Genomic DNA, 20,322 nt, shown 5'->3' with positions numbered 1-20,322 from the left:
TAGTTCCTTTCTCAGATTTGATAATTTGCTACTACCACTTGCAGAACCCAGGGAAATACTTTACTTACTATTACCAGTTTATTATAAAGACACAAATGAACAGTTCACAGGGCAAAGTCTGGAAGGATCTCAAGTATAGAAGCTTCTGCCCCTGAGGTATAAAACACTGAGGTATATACTGAGGTATAAATTCACCAAAACCAGAAACTCTCTAAACCATGTTGTGCAGGGTTTTTATGGCAGTTCCATCACATAGACAAGACTGATTAAATCAGGGGCCACTGATGATTGCCTCTTTAATTCTTACCTAGAATAAGATAGTGAACATAACTTATCTCTGTTGTGATGTTTTAGCAACTCCAAGTTGATCATTTGTATATGTGAGGATTAAATAAAATAGACTGAAATCTAGAAGTTTTAAAAATCTGCCCTGAAGCTTTGGCAATCTTTTGCAACTGTATAACCTATAATTGACAGCTGTGTTATTTGTGTTTCCAGATGAGGTAGTTGATGGGCCCCCAACTATTAGTGACAATTCACTGGGAAGTTGATATCAGAGCATGGTGGTGGTGGTTGTTCTTTTCATAGCTGTTTTTGTTGAGGCTGATGCCTCCCTCTTTCGTATCTCACAACTAGATACTCATACCATCTTCCTTCAGTTGAAAGGTTAACGAACAACAAAATAATAACTGCCTGCATACAGGACTACAAACCACAGAGAGGAGAACTTGGAAAAGTTATTTCCTGAAATAAAAAGACAAAACCACAGAGCACTTTAACAGTCACAAAACTCACAGACTTAACACAATTCACATAAGAACTTATTTAGGACACATGTTTGTGTATTTAAAGAAACAGAAGAATGACAGAAAAATAAACTTGAGCAGATTATGAATGCATTTAGCAATCATTTCAAAGGGAGAACTAGAAAGTCGTATCTGCTGCCTGAGATTTTAATAGTGGAAGAGTTATTGGTATTAGCTTTTAAACAACAAATCTTTGAAACAAATCTTTCAACTCCCAGGGATGATAGCAATTGATGGACCAATGGGAGTCAAGTGGGGTGGGCAGGAGATGTGACTGGTTAAGGAAACTGGTGATGCAGAACAACGAATTAATTCATGTTACACGCTATCTGTTACTCGGCTATTGGGTTAGCACTGAGATTTGAGACCTTGCAATGGCTTTCAAACAGGCCTAGGGACCTACTCTTTTCTCTGTCTTCTGCTTCTCCTAGTACTTTTTCACAGTACTGGTAGAATTAATGGTAAAAATTGTGTTAAACTTAGGAGCAGTGGGAGATGACTGTGGCTAGGATGTCACTCCGTTAAAGCCACTGGGGGAACTTGAGAAGTCAGGAATGGCATCTGGTTCTACACATAGGCTGCCTAAGCCATACCTTAGCTGAGTGTGGCATGGTTATTCCCTGCATGGATTTCCCTTTCCCTTGTGACTCATCTCTTAGTCTCGATCATTGAGCCATTGAAAAGGGTCTCCAGCAGCCAGTCATCAGAAAATCTCTTTTCAGTGAACTTTACCCAGTAACCCACTGGTTATTAGCTCGAGGGAACAAATTTGTTTTTAGAACCAACCTGCTCTTCTGGAAGACATCAACAGTGGTTCTAATTGCCATCCTGATTACATCGAGCTGTGTGACTTTCTGGATTTTCTATTTCCTTCCCATAGGACATAGAGTTGAATTGGAATAAGAATGTATAAGATTCTTTCCAGATCTAACATTCTATGAAATTGAGTGTTTACAATCCCATCTGGAAATATATAAACCCCTCTATGACTTACTTGATAATGACAAGGAAAATCCAGAGCAAAAAAGTTCAAGTTCTTGTACAACATCTCCAAGCAGGCTTGTTTCTGAGGTTGTTTCTTTGACTTTTCCATGAGGTGTCCAGTTGTCTTTCTCAGGGAGCCAGCCAAGGCACCAGCTGGAGGCAGTTACGGGAAAAGAGATGATGCAGATTTTTAACAATGCAATTAAAATCATGTTTTGACAGTCTTATTCCTAAGGGCAAAAACAAGGCAGGATGGGTGGTATTTGGGCTGCTTTTGATCCTTGTGATAGGATGGTCTCATTATCTCTAAAAAATAAAGTAGATGTACTCAACAGCCCTCCCCAGTTGCATGCAAACTTTTACTGCTACTAGTCCCTAACCCCTTGGATATTTTCTCCATGTTAGGAGAAAATATTTATTAATCATTCTCAGGGTTACTGGTCATCATATACTCAATAGTAACATTACAATTGCCTTGGCTATTTATCAAATAGCTCATTTTTTTTTTAAGAACCTAGATTAATACTGGCTATTCAATTTTGTTTTATTTCTTTTTCCTTAATGAAAATTCTCCTGACTCCTTGAAAATCTGTGATGCAGGGAAAGGTTAGCTTAACTGAGCTCCCCTTGTGGTTCCTCAGTTTTTCTGACATTACATCCTCATAATGCCGTCTTAAAAAAAAATAAACCCTTTATATTGGAATAGTTTTAAATTTACAGAGAGGTTGTGAAGATAATTCAGAGTGTTTCCATATACCTCAGAACTAGCTTCACCTATTAACATCCTGCATAAATATGATACATTTGTTACAATTTTAACGACCCAATATTAATATGCTATTTTTAACTACAGCCCATACTTCCTTCAGCTATCCTCAGCTTTTACCTAATGCCCTTTGTTTCAGGATGTCTTGCAGGTTACCACACTGCCTTTACTTGTCCTGTCTTCCTGAGAACCTACTGGTGAACATGAATCAACAACAGTAACACCGATAACCATTTTGCGGCCTCGTGCTGTATTGAGCAATGTGCAAAACTCTTCACGTGTATTGACATATTTAACTCTCACAACATCCACATGAGGTAGGTCCTATTATTAGTGCCTTTTTTCAGCTGAGGAAACTGGACCTTAAAGGTTGAAGCAGTTTCCCTATAGTTACATGGAGTATGTGGCAGAGCGGAGAGACCAACGCAGGAGGGTCGATTACAGAGGTGACACTATTTTTAAAAAAATTTTATTTTATATACTTTTTACATCATTGTTCATTTCTGTACAATGCATCCTTTCTCATCTGGATTATAGGCCCTGTGAAATTCCCACCACCCAATTCACCCGTGCACCATCACTGTAGTCCCTTGGGCTCTTCCCGCCCTGTTTTGATCCTACTCCTTCCTTTCCCCCTGGAGAATGTCTCTGATTTATAGCTACCTTTTGCTTTTGATTTTCACTTTATTATAATTACTTTTTTCCCCCTAATCCCTTATTTGGACCCTCTGCATTCCTCCTATAAGTGGGTCTTATGGACCAACATTGGCAATAAGAAAAATGATGAGAAATCCCTTAGTTCTGTGTAGTCCTTTACAGAGCACTTTCACAAATATCAAAGTCACATTCTAACATCCCTTGTAACCAGAATAATTGGCACAGGTGCTATCTGTTACAAGGTTATCCCTTGTAACCAGAATAATTGGCACAGGTGCCTAGCCCCTTGGTGGGGGCTTCTATACAGTCTCAGCAAAGCTGACCCAGTGTTATGATTATGCATGTGGGTATGTCTCAGCTTTGCCTGTCATGCTCTCTTTTTAATTTTTTTATTAAATTTTTTTTTTTCATATATCATTGCAGTCCCCATAGTTCTCTCACCACCATTACTACCAGGGCCTGTATGCCTTCCCCCATCATGTCTTTTATATGGTTATCACTTGATAAATACTCGTTAAGCTGGGTTCTTCTTTAATACATTAAAAAAAGAATATTAAGGAATTAATGAAAGACGATTTCATTTTCCATGTATATTGTAGGTAGGACTTAGAAATCTTTTTTAAAAAGTTCCTTTTTCTACAGGGGCTGACCTTATTGACTATCTGTGTAATTATCAACAGGCTCTCACTTGTGTAAGCTGATGAGGGAAGCGAGAATGGGGATTCACAAAATTCAGATAACTATGAAACAAAATTATTTTTCAACAGCTATAAATTCCTTCGTGGTGGTAGTGGTGGTGTGATTTTTATTTTCATTCCCTGTTACTGTCCTAACAAACAGAGTTATAGACTCAGTACGTCAATTTATCCCTTTAGTTTAATTGGTATGCCATTGGAAGAGATTCTAACATAAATAGGAAAAATGATTAAAAGTGCAGAGTAAATAAGGGGCAGAACAAACCGGTGAATGGAAAACTGGCAATCTCTGTGTCCACTCTCCTCTGGTATTAGGGAGGCTTACACTAAACTTCCTTCATCCAGAGAGGCCCAGCCATCAGCCCTGTCAGCGGCTGGCTGTTGTCCTGTGAAGTGGACTGGGTGAATCCTCATGATGCCGGGACTGGCGTCTTGTTACTCCTTCGATGGGGTACAGTGAGGAGAGAGCCAGTGTCCAGAGCATGCTTTGTAAAGAAAAGCTGCCCCTGGGCTCAAATATTGGCAACTTATAGTATGGATGGGGCAAGTTCTGCTACCTCTTGAACCTCTTTTTATGATCTTTAAAATGGGTTTAATAGTACATGTCATTCCAGCGCTGCTGTGAGGACTAGAAATAACACGTGCAAATAATAAACGCAAAGTCCACCGGGTGGGACGTGGCCCGCGTTCAGTGTTCATGGTTATTATTCACTTGCATGCTGTCCAGCTCAAGACGATGCAGACAGCTGCCTCGGTTACATTCTAGCTTTGCTCTCCTTTCATGTAACATTCCCCAAATGAAGTTGAAGTCATTCACTTAGAAAAAAAAGTTCTCCCTGGATTGAGGGAGGCCAGCTTCTGGGTTCAGTCCATGAGCACCTCTGCTTTCAGCCCGGCCCCAGTGTGTTACTCCATCTACTCCAAGCACCTCCAAGGCCAGGGCGCTTCAGGGCAAACTCAGGAGCACAGAGTCTGTCCGCTAGTCCAGCCTCTGACTCCTGCCCCACCCTCCCTCTGGGCTAGTCTGACCTCTGTTTTTCACTCCACATAATATTTGGCATTTTTATCACCAGGGTTTAGGCAATTGGGTAAAACCGCTGGGCCAGAACTAGGCACTATTTCCGAGGAGTTTCCCTTAGTGACCTGCTTGACACTGCTGGGTGGGAGTGGGTGGTTTTGACAGCTGCAGGGAGAGGTGCTGTGTCCTGAGGTGGGATGGGTGATGAATACACCATAAATCCCCCGTCGGCCTAGAGCATAAATCTGAGGGCTGCACAAGTTTCGAGGCAAGGAAATTGGAACCATGAAACCAGGTAAACAGACCTGAGTCAACAGGAGCAAAGAAACAGCTCTGTGGTTCTGCCAGCCACAGCCGTGAGCTGGGTTTCCAGAGAGCGGGACGGCTGACTTTTTAGGAGTCATCTTTGATTTTTATGGTTTTGTGAGGGCTGGGAAAGAAAATAAATGCAGGCGAGGGTGGGACTCCTTGCAATGTCCGAGGCAAGTGCTCACAGTGCCAAAGTACCTGGCAGAATTTCCAGGGTGGCTGGATGCTGTTGGTTCTTTCTCCCTCCAAAAAAATGAGGAAAAGATTGCTTAGCTGCTCCTCAGGTCAGTGACGGGCAGGTCCTATGGTGTAAGCGCAAGGCTGCAGGTCAGAGCACCCAGACTCTGGGCCCTGCTGTGCCATTATTAGGCTGCATGATTTTTAGGCCTCCTGAATAATATGAAGTTCAACCTCCTCATTTTCAAACTGGACACAATATTCATACCTTACCTACCTCAGAGATCTAATGATATTGTAGATATTATATTTCTGGAAACCTCTTTCCTTGTGAGGCTTGCAGAATATGTATGGATAATTATTCCTAGCAGTTATCAGTTCCTCCATACTTTTTAGTACTCGACATAGTGCTTGCTAGGTGATCTCTACGATGGGCTTCATATTTTGTAGGGCCCTCAGAAAATTAAACATATGAGTCTCATTGGTTAAAAAGAAGACAAAGGTGTGGTTAAAATTATTAAAATTAAAAACTGAAGTTCACAACACTGTGTTGGATATTTGAAAGCTGCTAAGAGGGTAGATCTTAAAAGTTCTCATTACCAGAAAAAATAATATGTGCGGTGATTGATCTTAACTAAAGTTATTGTGGTAATCACTTTGTAGTCTAAACATAATTGAATAATTATATAGTACACCTAAAACTAATACAATTCTCCATGCCAATTATATCTCAATTAAACCATTAAAAAATAATAAGACATTTCCTTTTTATCCATGAGCTCTCTTGATGTCTCAGTGTGGTTGTTTATTCATTATTAATGTCGCACTCCCTTGGGCACCAGGATACTTCTTTGGTGAGGGCAGACTTTGTAAGTTCTTAGAGCTCTGTTCTACAATTCTCTGAGTGTGCGCGTGTGTGTGTGTGTGGTGTGCATGTGTGTGGTTTTTCCAGCTGCTGGGCATATGCACATGTCTGACTGACATGAATAAGTCATACCCGGCATTTCTCTTTCTTCAACCCAAGGTGGACAGGGACAGATCCTTGGTGGAGGAGAGGCTGGTCCCCACTGATCTCCCTGATAAATGCACACTGGTTCTGCTAGCCTGTGGTCAGGATGGCATTGGAATAAGCTGCTCTTGGGAGCACACTGGCCCTAGTCTTCCCTGTGCCAGCACATGTTGGGAGAGAAAGGACAATAGCAATTATCAGGTAGGAGTGGAGAGAGAGATATCAGGTGGGATCTAGGGCATCACGTAGTGGAGAAGACAGTGGCCAAAGGCCCATCTCTGGAAGACACTGGGAGGCACAGCCACAGCTCAACTGAGGCTCTAAGTTGTTGATATTCACTGGCAAAACAAATTCCCAGATTGTGAGTGTAGAGCATTAAACCTCAGGTGAGGAGTGCCCTTCTGGGTACCAGGCCCTGTGCCACTCTGCAGGTCCCCTACCTTGCAGCCAGTTCAGATGATTATTTCTTGAGGCCTGAGGGGGCTACTCTTACTCCCATTCAGCAGAAGAAGCAACTGAGACTTACGTAGCTTGCATGAAGCTCTGTGAAAAGCAAAAGCAACATCTGAGTCCAAGGTATAATTGAAATGATTCCAACAGAATTCTCTAGTATTATGGATGTGAGATTTGGGTTGTTGAGTCACACTTAAGTTTTTCCTAAAATAGTAAACTGTTACTCAGATTCTGCTAACTGCTTCAAGAGTAAATTCAGGTGCAACCTCTTTACAACTAAGTAACATCATGAGGAGTCCATTGTTTGAGGAGGAATCTAACACAGTATTACTAAAAGTTTCTCACCCATTTATACACACTCACTCAACCATTCAGTAAATATTGAGCACCTCTCATAAGCGAAACTTTTGTCTGACATTTTTTTTTTTTTTGGGAATACAAATGTGATTAAGGTCTGCCCTCTCCCATTTAGGAATGTATGTGTTGTCAGGAAACTTGTACACGTTAGCCTTAACGCAGGGTCAAGAGTGAAAAAAGTCGTAACGGAGAAGCAACAACTGGGGAAAGTTCGGGAAGTCAAAAAAGAGGCCTCTTGGAGGTGACTGAGCAAAGCTTCCCTGGTTGGGTGCTATTTCACTTGGCCTTGGAGAATGGGTAGGACTTTACATAGTGGGATGTAAGGAGAGAACACAAGGGCAAATCCATAGCGCTTGGAAAAGATGCAGCCTATTCTGGGAACTGTCTTTTTTCCAATTTAAAGTATGTGTTTTTCATGTCCTTACTTGACCCTGCTCCTTGGCCATGTTTGATCTAGAGTTATGTTTCTCTGGGATTCTTTTTCCTGTTTTTACAAACAGGTTCTGTGGATGAGTTATCTCGTTTGGTTGTAGAAGCTGCGGGCTAGTACTCCCAGGAACCTTAGGGGGTAGTTTTCTTGACACGTGGGGGGGGGTGCGGGGGGTGCCATAATCACAGAGAGAATGAAGCAGAGGCAACCTTTACTTCCTCATTTCAAGGTCTTCCCCAAACCCTAAGGCAGCAACCACCTTCGGTTCTAGGACCCTTCCTTCCGGTCTTTGAACACCTTAAGGTCTTTTCAATCAAGATCTCTTTTTTTGCTAGGCTACTTTGAAGTGAATTTGTTTCTTGAATGTCTTTGAAATATAGGGGCTACAGCAAAAGTTTAGATGAAGACTGAGGGAAATATGCTGCAGATAGGGGGAGATATAGAGGTGATGGTGTTGGATGGAGGAGGAAGCAATGTGGAGAGGCGCTTGGTGGGATAGAAATATTAGGATGTGGTGGTGGATACACAGAAAGAAGCAGAGATGATGGGCAAGATTTTAAGGGATGAATGGCATGGGTGGGGTTGGGGGATGTAAATGTCACTGTGATAGGTGTTTTAGGGAAGAGCATTAGTTTAACTTTATGCTCTAAGGGTTAAGAGCTGCCCAGGCTTCCACAACTATATCCTTAAAGCAACCAGAAGTATAAACCGTGGATCACAGAGAGGCGGCCACATTTACACACGTCCTGGTTCATCAGCACTTACTCGGCTTCACTCGACCATGCTCTTGCCCATGTGTCATATTCACAGTTCAGGCAGTGGTGTGACCCTGGATAATTACTGCAGGCCTATTTTACTGTATATAAAATGGAACCAGAGGTAACTCAGATTTTTTTTTTTTTGGCATGGATTAAATGAGAAAAGCACTAGTGCCTAGATCACAGAACATTCTCTATTACCATTAGCAAAATCCTAAATCAAACCAAAACAAAATCTCACAGAATTACTGGTTTAAGAATTTCTTTTCTTCTAAGAAATCTATTTTTGTTAATATGGTGACAAATTATATTTGGAATTAGACAGCTGGACTCAGTTTAGATGATCCCAACTTTGCTGGCAACCTCTGAAGCATCATGGTCAGGAGCCAGTGGAACATCTGTCTTCTCTCCATCAGCTCTGATCAGGGTGTTGACCATGGTCATGTCAATGTTCTAGAGTTTCTGGTGCTCATTGACTTTGACATCCACCATGAACACTTCATGGCTGACTCAGTGGTCAGGGGACTTGATGATGGCATTGTGGTCAAGCTTGTCTCTCCTGGGAACGCTCTTGTGAGGCTATTTGGGCTGCCTTTGGAGTCATGGTATCTTGGGCCTCCAGAAAGTGAGCGATATACAAATCTTCCTTTTCCTGTGGCTATAATGCCTTTCAGCACTGCTTTCTTGGTCTTCAAAGCTTTTGTTTTAGCTTCAGCTTTGGGAGAGGCAGAGGCTTCCTTCTTTTGGTGCCATCTTTGTGAAAAAGGAAATTCTATGGTTCGTATACTCTTAATACAAGGAAACTGAGGATAGTAATCCTAACAGGTACTTGGATTTTTAAAAAAATGAGATGCACTGGTTGTGTTTGAGGATCAATATACCCCTATTCTAAATAGTCTCTATGCAATGGAAGTCCCACTAACTCATGACTAATATTACTTATCAGACACTGCTCTATTTAAAACTTTAATGGGGCCTCCCCTGGCGGTACAGTGGTTGAGCGCTGGGCTGCAAAGCTACCTGCAGCCTCTGCAGCGCCAGTTCAATCCCTGGCCACTGGCAAGGGTCCCACATGGCATGACAGACCTCTCCTGCAGCGCCCGTTGCTCCCCTCAGCAGTGTATTTCGTCACTCTGCCTGTTCTGTTCCCCATTCTGGATCCGGTGAATTCTCTCACCCACCCATGCTTCTGACTGTACCCAATGCTTGTATAAATAAATAAATAAATCTTAAAAAAAAAAAAACCTTTAATGTTTCACAGCAAATCAACAAAGATGTTAGGGAAAATTGGACTACTACAACCAAGATGTAACAGAGGCACAGAGCTCCGAAAAGGAGAGTCAAAATCAGGGAGAACTTTTCCTTAGGAAGCAATTCTACTAAAGCCCAACAGAAGAATAGAAGTAATTTAAAATGTTTGACACATATTAGATGTATGACTTTGACTCTAAATGGCCACTTCGTATAATTTGTATTATAAGAGATAAAAACTGCTCCCACCCCAACCTATGGAATGTTGACTCCTAAGATAGTCATGATTCAACATTCCAGTATTTTCTGATTGTACAGAAAGATAAGCAACTCCCACAAGACTTCATATCTTTAAAAAAATTGCAATTGTCTAAATATGTTTAAAAATGGGATGAAGTGGAATTTCTTTCTTTTAGAGATGTATTTTTAGAGCTACTAAAATACATGCGTTTATCCTACACCCCTATGTTTATTGTAGCACTATTTATAATAGATAAGATTTGGAAACAACGCAAATGCCCCAAAATAGATAACTGGATCAAGAAGATGTGGTATATATACACAATGGAATACTATTCAGCAACCAAAAAAGGTAAACTCATGCCATTCTCTGCAACATGGATGGAACTAGAAGGGATTATACTCATTGATATAAGTCAGAAGGAAAAAAAAATATTGATGGTTTCACTTATAGGAGATACTGGGGAACCAAATAAGGGATCAGGTGAAAAAATAGTAACAATAAAAAACCCCAAAATAAACAGGCAACTATATATCAGAGACATTCTGCAGTGACGGGGGAAGGAGAGGGATCAACATAAGGGTGGGAAGAGCACAAGGGACTATGGTGATGGTGCATGGGTGAACTGGTGGTGGGAATTCATGGGGACTACACTTGAGAAAAGAAAATGAACAATGATGTAAACTATATATAAATAAATTATTAAAAAAATATAATGCAGGGCCTCCCTGGTGGCACAAGGGGTTAAGCACAGCACTGTGAAGCTATCCACAGCCTCTGCAGTGCGAGTTCAATCCCCAGCCAAGGAGCTACCAACATGGTGCAGCAGACCTCTCTGTCTTGCCCGCTGCTCTCTTCAGCAGTGTATTTCAGTCCGTCTGCCTATTCTATTCCCCACTCTGTCTCTGGTGAATCCTCTCACCACCCCCCACCCCTCGCACCTCTGTCCTGTACCCCAGTTCTTAAATGCATAAATAAATAAATCTTTAAAAAACTATAAAACAGTTAATGAAAATATTCCTCTGGGCTGTACAGGAAGGGAGATGGCAGCCGCTCACTGGAGAGGGTCTACAATATCACAGAGACTTGACTTCTTTCTAGCCCCCTCATCAGAGACGGGACTCTCTTTGTTTTAATTTCTTCATTTTCTGCAGGTAAATCTTTTGTTTCTTGATCAGTTACTCAAGCCTGTTTTGCCTTTCCTTTCCTTTTGTTAGCACTTTGATTTTCTCTGAAGAGTTTTCTTGATGATCTCCTTGGAGTCTTCTTCCTTCTCTCCACCTCGGGGAGAATTAAACCAGATCCATTTCCAGGAAGAGTGATGCTATAGGAATTCACATTTCAGAGAGCATAAGAAAAATGGAGAGGGCAAATAATGGCTTCAAAATATTTTGATAATCCTGTACATTTGTTTGTATAGTGGACCATGGATTTCCAAGAATGTGGTGGAGGAGGAAGAGGAGGCAAAATTTAATGGACCAATTGTAGGAAATAAACTTGCAAGGCTAAGAAATATGATCTAGAGGCTTTAACAAAACACACGGGGCTGAGTCTATAAATAGCCATGGCAGCATGTGGAGTTCATTAAGTCGAGGAGTGGTTCGGGCACCTTGGAAGGTAGCTGCAAGAGCAGGCACACTCCAAGACTTGCCCTTTCACTCAAAGACTTCACAGATGTCAAGAGTTTCCGAGGGCTCTATTCTCTCTGTGTCTGCCCGCAGAGGGAAGTGAGGCCACACCTCGCCCTTTGCCTTGGCCTGTCTCAGAAAGACCAAAACTTGGAGACCAAATGCCTGGTGTGTTAATAGATCTAGCAGAGGGATTTGGAGTCGGGATTCATGAATTTGTCATCCTAATTTTTGTTCTCTGCTTTTTCTCATAGCTGTTTAATGTCACACTGAAGGTGGTAGTTGTATATCAAAGGTCAAATAAAATAAAATCTCTGATGTTAGATACTAAAAAGCAGTAATTCTGGTTTTAGCTCAGTCCTGGGGGGGAAAACATACAAGAGTTCTTACTTATCTATATTCTTTTTTTGAAACCCGACTAATTCCTACCTCTTCAGTTTGGAGTATTCCCTGAATTTCTCAATCCACTTCATCTTTTCTTCCTTTGAACTTTTTTTGGTCTCCATCTCTTATGCCATGGAAAGGGAATGTAGTTTTACAGCCCAAGATCATATTTTTTTAATGTTATCTTGAGTAAATTCCAACTACCATAACCATCTAGACGGGAATTACTAAATGACTGGTGATGGCTACACTGCATTTATGTTTTTATTTAATTCTCACTGTAATTATAAAGGGACTCATTATTTTTACTTTTTTTTTTTTTTTTTGGATGGGGAAGTAGAAGTTCAGGGAAAAGAACTTGTCTGAGGTCACATGGCTTATAGGTGATAAAGCGATCAGAACTTGAACCTGAATTTCCTACTTATCATGCTGTGTTGACTCAAGGTTTACATTTCTGAGTTTAGTTCTTTCATCTTTGAACTGGACATAGTTGGGTGACTGCAATGATTCAATGAGAAAGAAAGCCTAAAGGAAGTTTCTCAAGATATGTGTATTTGTAATTCTTTTGTCACCTTCTGTCATTAATTAGAGCTTTACCATATGCTACCATCTAGCTTATAATTTTAAAAATTGAAATTCTACCTAGATGATGAATTTTCTATATATGGTGGCTCTGTCTCATGCAGACACCACAGAGCCCATGCTACAGGCAGTGGCGATCACGACACACACAGATCACATGGCACACACAGCGGTGGCATAATATGATTTTTATAATTATGTCTCTTTCTCTCCTTCTGCATGCTACCTACCAGCCTGGCATCATGACACACTGTCCATCCTGCAAGGTGGAGGCAGTCTAGCCTTATTACCACATTCCTCCTCAAATAGAAGCTTGAAACTGTAATATCACCACTTCAGGAAATTAAGTCCACAGAACAATCAAACAAGTTTCCAAGCTTTTTGGATATTCTTGGTAGTTTAACCTTCCTATTCATTATCCAAAAGTATAACAAAAATAAGCATAAGTGGGGACATACATAGAGGCAGGTAAACAAGGTATTTCTTGGTTCTCTGAGCTACTTGCCAGTAATAATTTTTGAATATAGTTTTTGAGTGAGGTGTTTAAGACAAAAAAAAAAAAAAGTGAAGTGGGAAGTAAAAGAGGGGCAAAGGGAAATGTTCAAGGGGGAATTTATCCTTGGTGAAGTTCTAGTATTTTCCAGCAGCTTGGGATAGTAGATGGTGGGAGAATGTGTGTTTACAGCAGGGATAAGGCAACAGGCATGGGCCAGTGATTCTCAATCCTGGCTGTACATGAAAATACCATGGGGAGAATTAAAATTGCCCATACCCAGGACTGAGCCCAGATGAAGTGAACAAGAATCTTTTGGAAAGGGGCCTAGGGAACGGATATGAAAACACAATCCTACACGTTATTCACATATATTATCCCGGGTGGAAACAACTAGCCAAGAGAGTTAGCCAGATCAGACTAGGTCTAAAAACAAGCTAATTTCCTGGCATTTTCTCTGGGAGAAGCAATACAAGACCACAGTTATTCTTTGTTGTTGTTGATCAGTTATTTGTTAAATACAATTTATTTATATATAGTTTACATCATTGCTCATTTTTGTACATTGTTTGCTTTTGCCTCTCAGGTGTAGTCCCCATAGACTTCCCACCACCGATTCACCCGTACACCATCACCATAGTCCCTGGTACTCTTCCTGCCCCTGTTTTGATCCCTCTCCCTCCCCCTCCAATACAGAATGTCTCTGATTTATAGTTGCTGGTTAATTTTTTAAATTTATTGTTATTATTTTTTCCCTGATCCCTTATTTGGTTCCCCTATATTCCTCCTATAAGCGAAGCCATTCAATATTTTTCTTTTTTCCTTCTGGCTTATTTCACTGAGTATGATCCCTTCTAGCTGCAACCATGTGCTGCAAATGGCATGAGTTTACTTTTTTTGGTTGCTGAATAGTATTCCATAGAGTATATAGATCACATCTTCTTGATCCAGTCATCTGTTTTTGGGCATTTGGGTTGTTTCCAGGTTTTACCTATTATAAATAGTGCTGCAATAAACATAGGGGTGCAAGCATCCTTTTGAATCAATGTTTTTGTGTCCTTTGGCTTGATTCCTAGGAGTGGAATTGCTGGGTCATATGGTAGCTCCATTTTTAGTAGTAGTTGGAGGAACCTCCACACAGCTCTCCATAGAGGTTGGACCAGTTTGCACTCCCACCAGCAGTGTAGGAGAGTTCCTTTTTTTCCATATCCTTGCCAACAATTGTTGTTGCCCGTTTACAGTTATTCTTGAAAAAAGGAAGGTGGACCATTTTAGGGACTTCAAGAATGTTCACTGTGTATCTTTCTGGCAGAAACTTACCAATTATATGTGTCGACAACAAACTGATTTCCTATAAGAACTACAGGTGAAAGACCTGGGGCTATTATCTTTTATGTTGAGAGGTATTAGAGAAGTGTTGACAAGATGAAATAAGCAATCAGAAAAGAAGCCTTCTGGGCCTTCCCTGGTGGCACAGGCGGTTAGGCGCAGCGCTGTGAAGCTGTCCACAGCCTGTGCAGTGCTGGTTCGATCCCGGCTGGCCAGCAAGCGTCCCACATGGTGCAGCAGACCTCTCCTGTCGCGTCCGCTGCTCCCCTCAGCAGTGTATTTTAGCCAGCCTGCCTGTTCTGTTCCCCGCTCTGGCTCTGGTGAATTCTCTCACCCTCCTGCGAATCTGGCCTAAACCCCAGTTCTTGTATAAATAAATAATCTTAAAAAAAAAAAAGAAGCTTTCTTCCATTACAAATACACACCTCCAGAATTTTTCACATCCTTAGCCTTTCTTTCCTGATCTGGAAAATATGAAGGCCAATTCACTTCAGCTCTTTCCTCTCTCCTGTACTAATCCTATTCCTGTTCCATTATGAAGAAGAGCTTACATTTTTTATTTTGTTCTTGTGGAAGTAATTTATACACGTTCATTGCAGCTGTAAATACCACAATGTACCATTTTCTTTTAAAATCTCTCCATTTGAAAGGGAATGTGCTGTAGTGAAAAGAGGATGGGTAAATGGATCAGTCAGAATTGTTTGAATCCCTCATCTCTTAACAAATCTTGTGACTTTGGCAAATTTCTTAATCTTTGGGTCTCTTTCTTACTCTATAAAATGGGGACAATATCACTTACTTTAAAAGGCTGTTGAAATGTTATGTAAAAAATGTCTGTGAAATTTGTTTGTCTGTGAAATATGTTGACCAATGTCAGGAATATAATAGTTCTCTGGTAGATGTTGGTTATGCTATGTTGGTTGTGCTATGTGCACAAGTATATTTGTGCACATACTTTCAGAGTGAAACAAACATGTTAAACTGCTGTAGGAATAAGTTAGACTAAAACATCACAGTTGAAATTCTATTCACATTTGGAGATCAAGCATAAATCATGCCAATTCTGTAATAACCCAAATGAAATAATGATGGTAAAAACTACTGATCCAGGACTGGGAACACTGCAGGTGTGTAATAAAAGTTACTTTTCCCCTATACTTAGTCCTATTTTTAAGAATTTTTCTAAGCAAGAAAGGGGATGCAATATTAAATGCTTTATGTTAATGGGATACTCTATCTCCATTAATACTTTTAAATGTATTTAAACGTTCACATAAACTTTTAGCAATTTTTCACTTTAGGATTTCATATCTTAATACTCATTCTTTTCTAATCCTCAGATAATTTTACCTTGATTTTTGAGCCTCTAATTCAGTCCTCCACTCTGTTCCATCCACTGTGATACATTCAGGGATTTCGGCAACCATGCTGAACTTCTAATGCCTGGCATTGTAGTTTTTGGTCCTTCGGTTACCACCCCCCGCCCTTTTTTAAAAAAAGATTTATTTTATTTATGTATATAAGAACTGGGATGTAGGCTAGAGGAGCATGCGGGGGGGCGGGGGCGGGATGAGAGGATTCACTGGAGAGAGAGCAGGGAGCAGAACAGGCAGATTGACTGAAATACACTGCTGAGGGGAGCAGCGGGAGAGACAGGAGAGGTCTGCTGCGCCATGTGGGTAGCTCCCTGGCCAGAGATTGAACTCGTGCTGTAGTGACTGGAGATAGCTTAATAGTGCTGAGACTTTAACCCCTGGACCACCAGGGAGGATCTTACTTCACTTACATCTTTTCCTTCTGTATATCTGACTACATCCATGGCCATTATTAGAAATATTTTCACTGCCAGATATTAATTCTATGATCTTTCCTGAACAAAGCTATCTTTTATTCCTTTATTTTCCCATCCCTTATATCTACTAGAGCTGTTTGTGCACACAGTTTCCTGGTGTGGTGCATGGCCTTTGAAGTGGATATATAACAAAGCTGTCAAAGGCCGTATTAAGTAAGAGAAATCAAGTTGGTTCTAATGCCAAGCTGTTTTTAGCTGTTTTAGGTTCTCTTGAGAATCTAAAATAAGAATTCTTTTTAGGGATATCAACTTACATTTGTACATACATAAATGGTATTGAGCTAAGGATTGTATTAGATGGGTTCATGTAATACTATAGCAGTAAACTCTGGAGACTCTAATCCTGTCACTGGCTTCTGCCTGTGATTTTGCTGTTGATTATGACTTGGGACCATCTTTAACTTTGTCCTGTTACTAACTCGATCTGGGCCAAAGTTTAAGTAACATTCTTGTGTTGAAAAATCAGGAGTCATGCTGAACAAAAGAGTTAAGAGAGTAGAATCATTCCCCCAGTCAGCTAATTTCTTGAGCTTTTACTATGTGTCAGGAACTGTGCTAGGTTGTGAGTGTTTAAGCTAAGGGCCATGAGAGACTTACAATCTAGTGAGCAAAACAGCAGTTGACACAGGATGTATTTCTAGTCCAAAATGTATTTCTAGTTGCTACCTGCATCACAGTTTTGCAGAGATATTCACTGTGTTGTTACAGTGGGTGGGGTTGTGTGACTGGTATAAAACCTGCCAATTTAGAATGTTCTATGTCACCTTTTATATACAGAGTACAAAGATGTCTGGAGACACTGTAATGAGTTTTCAATTTGTGAGCTTCTTGGCATTAGGTTAAAATAGCTGGCAGATGGAATTTGATGCCAGCTTAATAACTTGGATTTATATGCCCATATATTTGGAATTTCCTTAGGGGTCATTCCTGGAAAGGAGGTCTGCCCTGGGGGGATTATAATGCAGGCAGTTTAACTCATCAGTTGTCCCATTGTTACCATGTCTTTAAGGTCACCATCTCTGGTATTCAAATTAAAAGGAATGTGAATATATGAAATGCTGCTGTCCAACTTTTCAATAATAAAGGAGATTTGGGAAAGGAGAAGGCAGGCTTGAGACCCCCCCAAAATGGTGAGGACAGTATTCAAACTCTGCTTTACCCAACTGTTGGGTTTATCCAAGGGAAAATTGTTCCAAGGATTGGAAACAGAACTCATCCTATCTGTAAGCTGTTTCTAAGGAGGAGGCCATTAAGGAATCTTCAGTTACTTATCTATTTTGGTGCCCCAAATAAATTTCTAGTGAAAAACAAAAATGTACTTTTTGGATGCTCTTTGGTGTGGGTGGAGGAGTTACCATAGGTCATTCAAAGAAAAGCCCTCCTGACAAATCTTGGTCTGCTGGTCTCTGTTCCTCGATGATGTGTTTATTGTAGAGCTACCTAGAGGACACACCTGAAGCAATGTTAAGATATGCTTTGGTGAACATGCCACTATCATGCAATAGGAAATGGCATCAGGTCAATTGAGATACTATGAGTAGCATCTGTTGCCCTCCTATGTCTGAGTTTGGCGGGGGGACCTGATAACCCTAGATTGATCTAGAATGCTCAGCTCATAGGAAAGTTCTCCTGCCTTCAAAAGTTTCCTCCTAACTTCCTCAACAATTTGATGCCTATTTGTCCAGAATTGATTTCTTTGTTCACATGTCTATAGTCCTCGTGCTTAGGACTTTTTTTTTGGCCTTGAGTTACAGTTGTACACATTCCTGTCTTAATCAGTAAGTGGTAAGCTCTATGAGGATTTACTTCCACAGTCTTTCTACAGTCTTGACATATGGAGGGCTGTTGTCTTTTTGTGAATGCATCAAGGTAGATTTAAAGCAGTAGCAAGGAGGAAATTAAGAAAACGCATACATTAAAGATGGAAGTATATTAATGGGTAGAGGATACATGGGCCACCCCTTTATTTTGATAACAGAGATAGGGGGTTATTAATAAATTTCAGGCCTTATTTCAAGATATAAGTTGAAGAAATTACAAGAGGAAATACATCCACAAGAAGAGAGACCTCAGCTCTCCTAAAACTTTTCCTCAAGCAGGATAGCAAGTACCATAACTTGACTGTGGAAAAATAGAGACAATCTAAATTCTTTTGGAACTAAAATCAGGAACTTAAAAAATAATCTACATATATTTAAGTATTATCCATTAGCTTTTTTTTTTTTTTAAATTTATTTATCTATGCATTCAAGAGCCGGGGTATAGGCCAGAGGTGTGGGGGGATTCACCAGAGACAATGTGGAACAGAACAGGCAGACTGACAGAGGTACACTGCTGAGAGGAGCAGCGGGTGAGTCAGGAGAGGTCTGCTGTGCCAGGTGGGTTGCTCCCTGGCCAGGGATTGAACCCCTGATGCTGAGGCTGTGGACAGCCTCACAGGCTGTGACTTAACCCCTTGCACCACCAGGGAGGCCCATTATCCATTAACTTTTATCTTTTTTTTTTTTTTTTGGAAGGCAACTGTGGTCTCTCCTGCAAAGCTCTTTGTAAACTTCTATTCTTCTTTAAGTTTCAAAAGTTGCCTCCTCTGTAGAGCCCTTATCTGACCCAAATATAGCAGACTCATCTGTTGCTGCATCTTGTCTCTCTTTGAACCTGCTGGGCTGTCCATCAATGATGACCTTGCATTGCAGTGTTTTAGGGTTAGTCTGTGTCTCACTGTTATTGTCGTTCCTTTAAGTAGATTGTGTATCATACATAGGTACTCAATAAATTTGTGAGAAAATAAGTGTTCTATGAAACCATTTTTTAGACCTACTAGGTGGACCAGGGACTGACCCAGTATAGCATATCTTAATGTTCATAAAAAGACAAATATTATAAAGGTAGAGATGGAGTTAGGTTATAAGCTCAGTTTTTGATATTAGTGTGTCAGTTACATGTACTATTAGTAAATCCTTCTGCTTTAGCTTAACTCATTTCTTTTACTTAAAATAGTTTAAAAGAAAAAATTAAGAAAATCAGTAACATGTGCATAGCTTGCCATAAATAGAGGGAAAACTTTCAAACTTATTGAAATATGAAGTGCTATCCATGTATTGCTTAGAATTGTTTCTGTGTGATTAGTGGTGGATGGACCATTCCTAAGGAAACACAGCCCCTAGGCTTTCATGAAATCCCCATTTTCCTCACTTTAAAGGTCCTTACTATTAAATATGTCAGTGTTTCTCATATGTCTCCACTTAAGTCCTTGACAAGGCAGGCGAATATAGATATGTAGTGTAATGTAGATATGGTCATACTTATTTAACAAGAATTCTAGGGATTTTAAGTAATTTTAAATGACAGGATCAAGAAGGCTTTAATTAGTTTAACTTAGCATGCACAATCTCTCCTCATGGGGTGTGTGTGTGTGTGTGTGTGTGTGTGTGTTTTCAAAGCGAACTAATGGCAATTTAGAGTAGTTTCTGCCAAGTATGGCAGCACTGCCAGCTACACTGGTCTTTCCTCCAACCACCTACTGTGATCTCCCCTCTTCAGTAACAAGTGGGCATGCAATCCAGGGTGGTCTGGTGCATAGCACCAAAATGGCCCATTATACATTTTTGTCTTGACAGTTGTAAGCCATGGTATGTATTCTAAACAAAAATAGATTTTCCTCCAAATGCTTGAACAAAATTAATGATCTTGCATACTGTTTAGCTGGTGATTTTGAATATAACCAATTATACCATTATGCTCTATACTTTGAAAAGCATGGGCTTGAGTAAAAATAGCATACCAAATGGTCTTCATCTTAGGACTAAGAGCTAGTTTGGTAAAAGATTTCTCATTAAAAGATGTTGAGACTGAAATCTAAGAAGACTCAGATTTGCAGAAAACTTAAAAGGAATTTATCTACTGAGACAAGAAGTGAAAAGCAGAGGTGATAGTTTAAATCATTCTGGACCAGATTTAAAAATTATTTTTTGAAAAGTAATCCTGGAGGTAGTCAAGGACTAGTCTTTATCTGAATGACAGAGGCCAAGGAGCCTACCTACAGTCTTCGTTTCATAGGAAGGTGCTAGTTTTCATTTTCACTAGCTTTGGTCACTCTCACCCAGTAATATCACAGGATGGGGTGGGAGTGGATCATTGTCGTTG

General features: G+C 40.4%; 1 long non-coding RNA gene across 3 annotated transcripts in view; it reads left to right on the top strand.

Annotated features, from left to right (window-relative positions):
* The window catches only part of LOC119238476 (uncharacterized), a 94,230-nt gene that overhangs the window by 8,249 nt on the left and 65,659 nt on the right, over positions 1-20,322 (top strand). For all 3 annotated transcript variants that reach the window (XR_008553837.1, XR_005123587.2, XR_008553836.1), the window contains exon 3: positions 2,696-2,873. This is a non-coding gene — a long non-coding RNA (uncharacterized LOC119238476). The remainder of the gene's footprint in view (positions 1-2,695; positions 2,874-20,322) is intronic.

The sequence above is a fragment of the Talpa occidentalis genome, unplaced genomic scaffold (assembly GCF_014898055.3).
Source record: "Talpa occidentalis isolate TD23 unplaced genomic scaffold, MPIMG_talOcc4v2.1 talOcc4.11, whole genome shotgun sequence".
Classification (NCBI taxonomy): Eukaryota; Metazoa; Chordata; class Mammalia; order Eulipotyphla; family Talpidae; genus Talpa; species Talpa occidentalis.
This window is presented reverse-complemented; position numbering and strand designations above follow the sequence as displayed.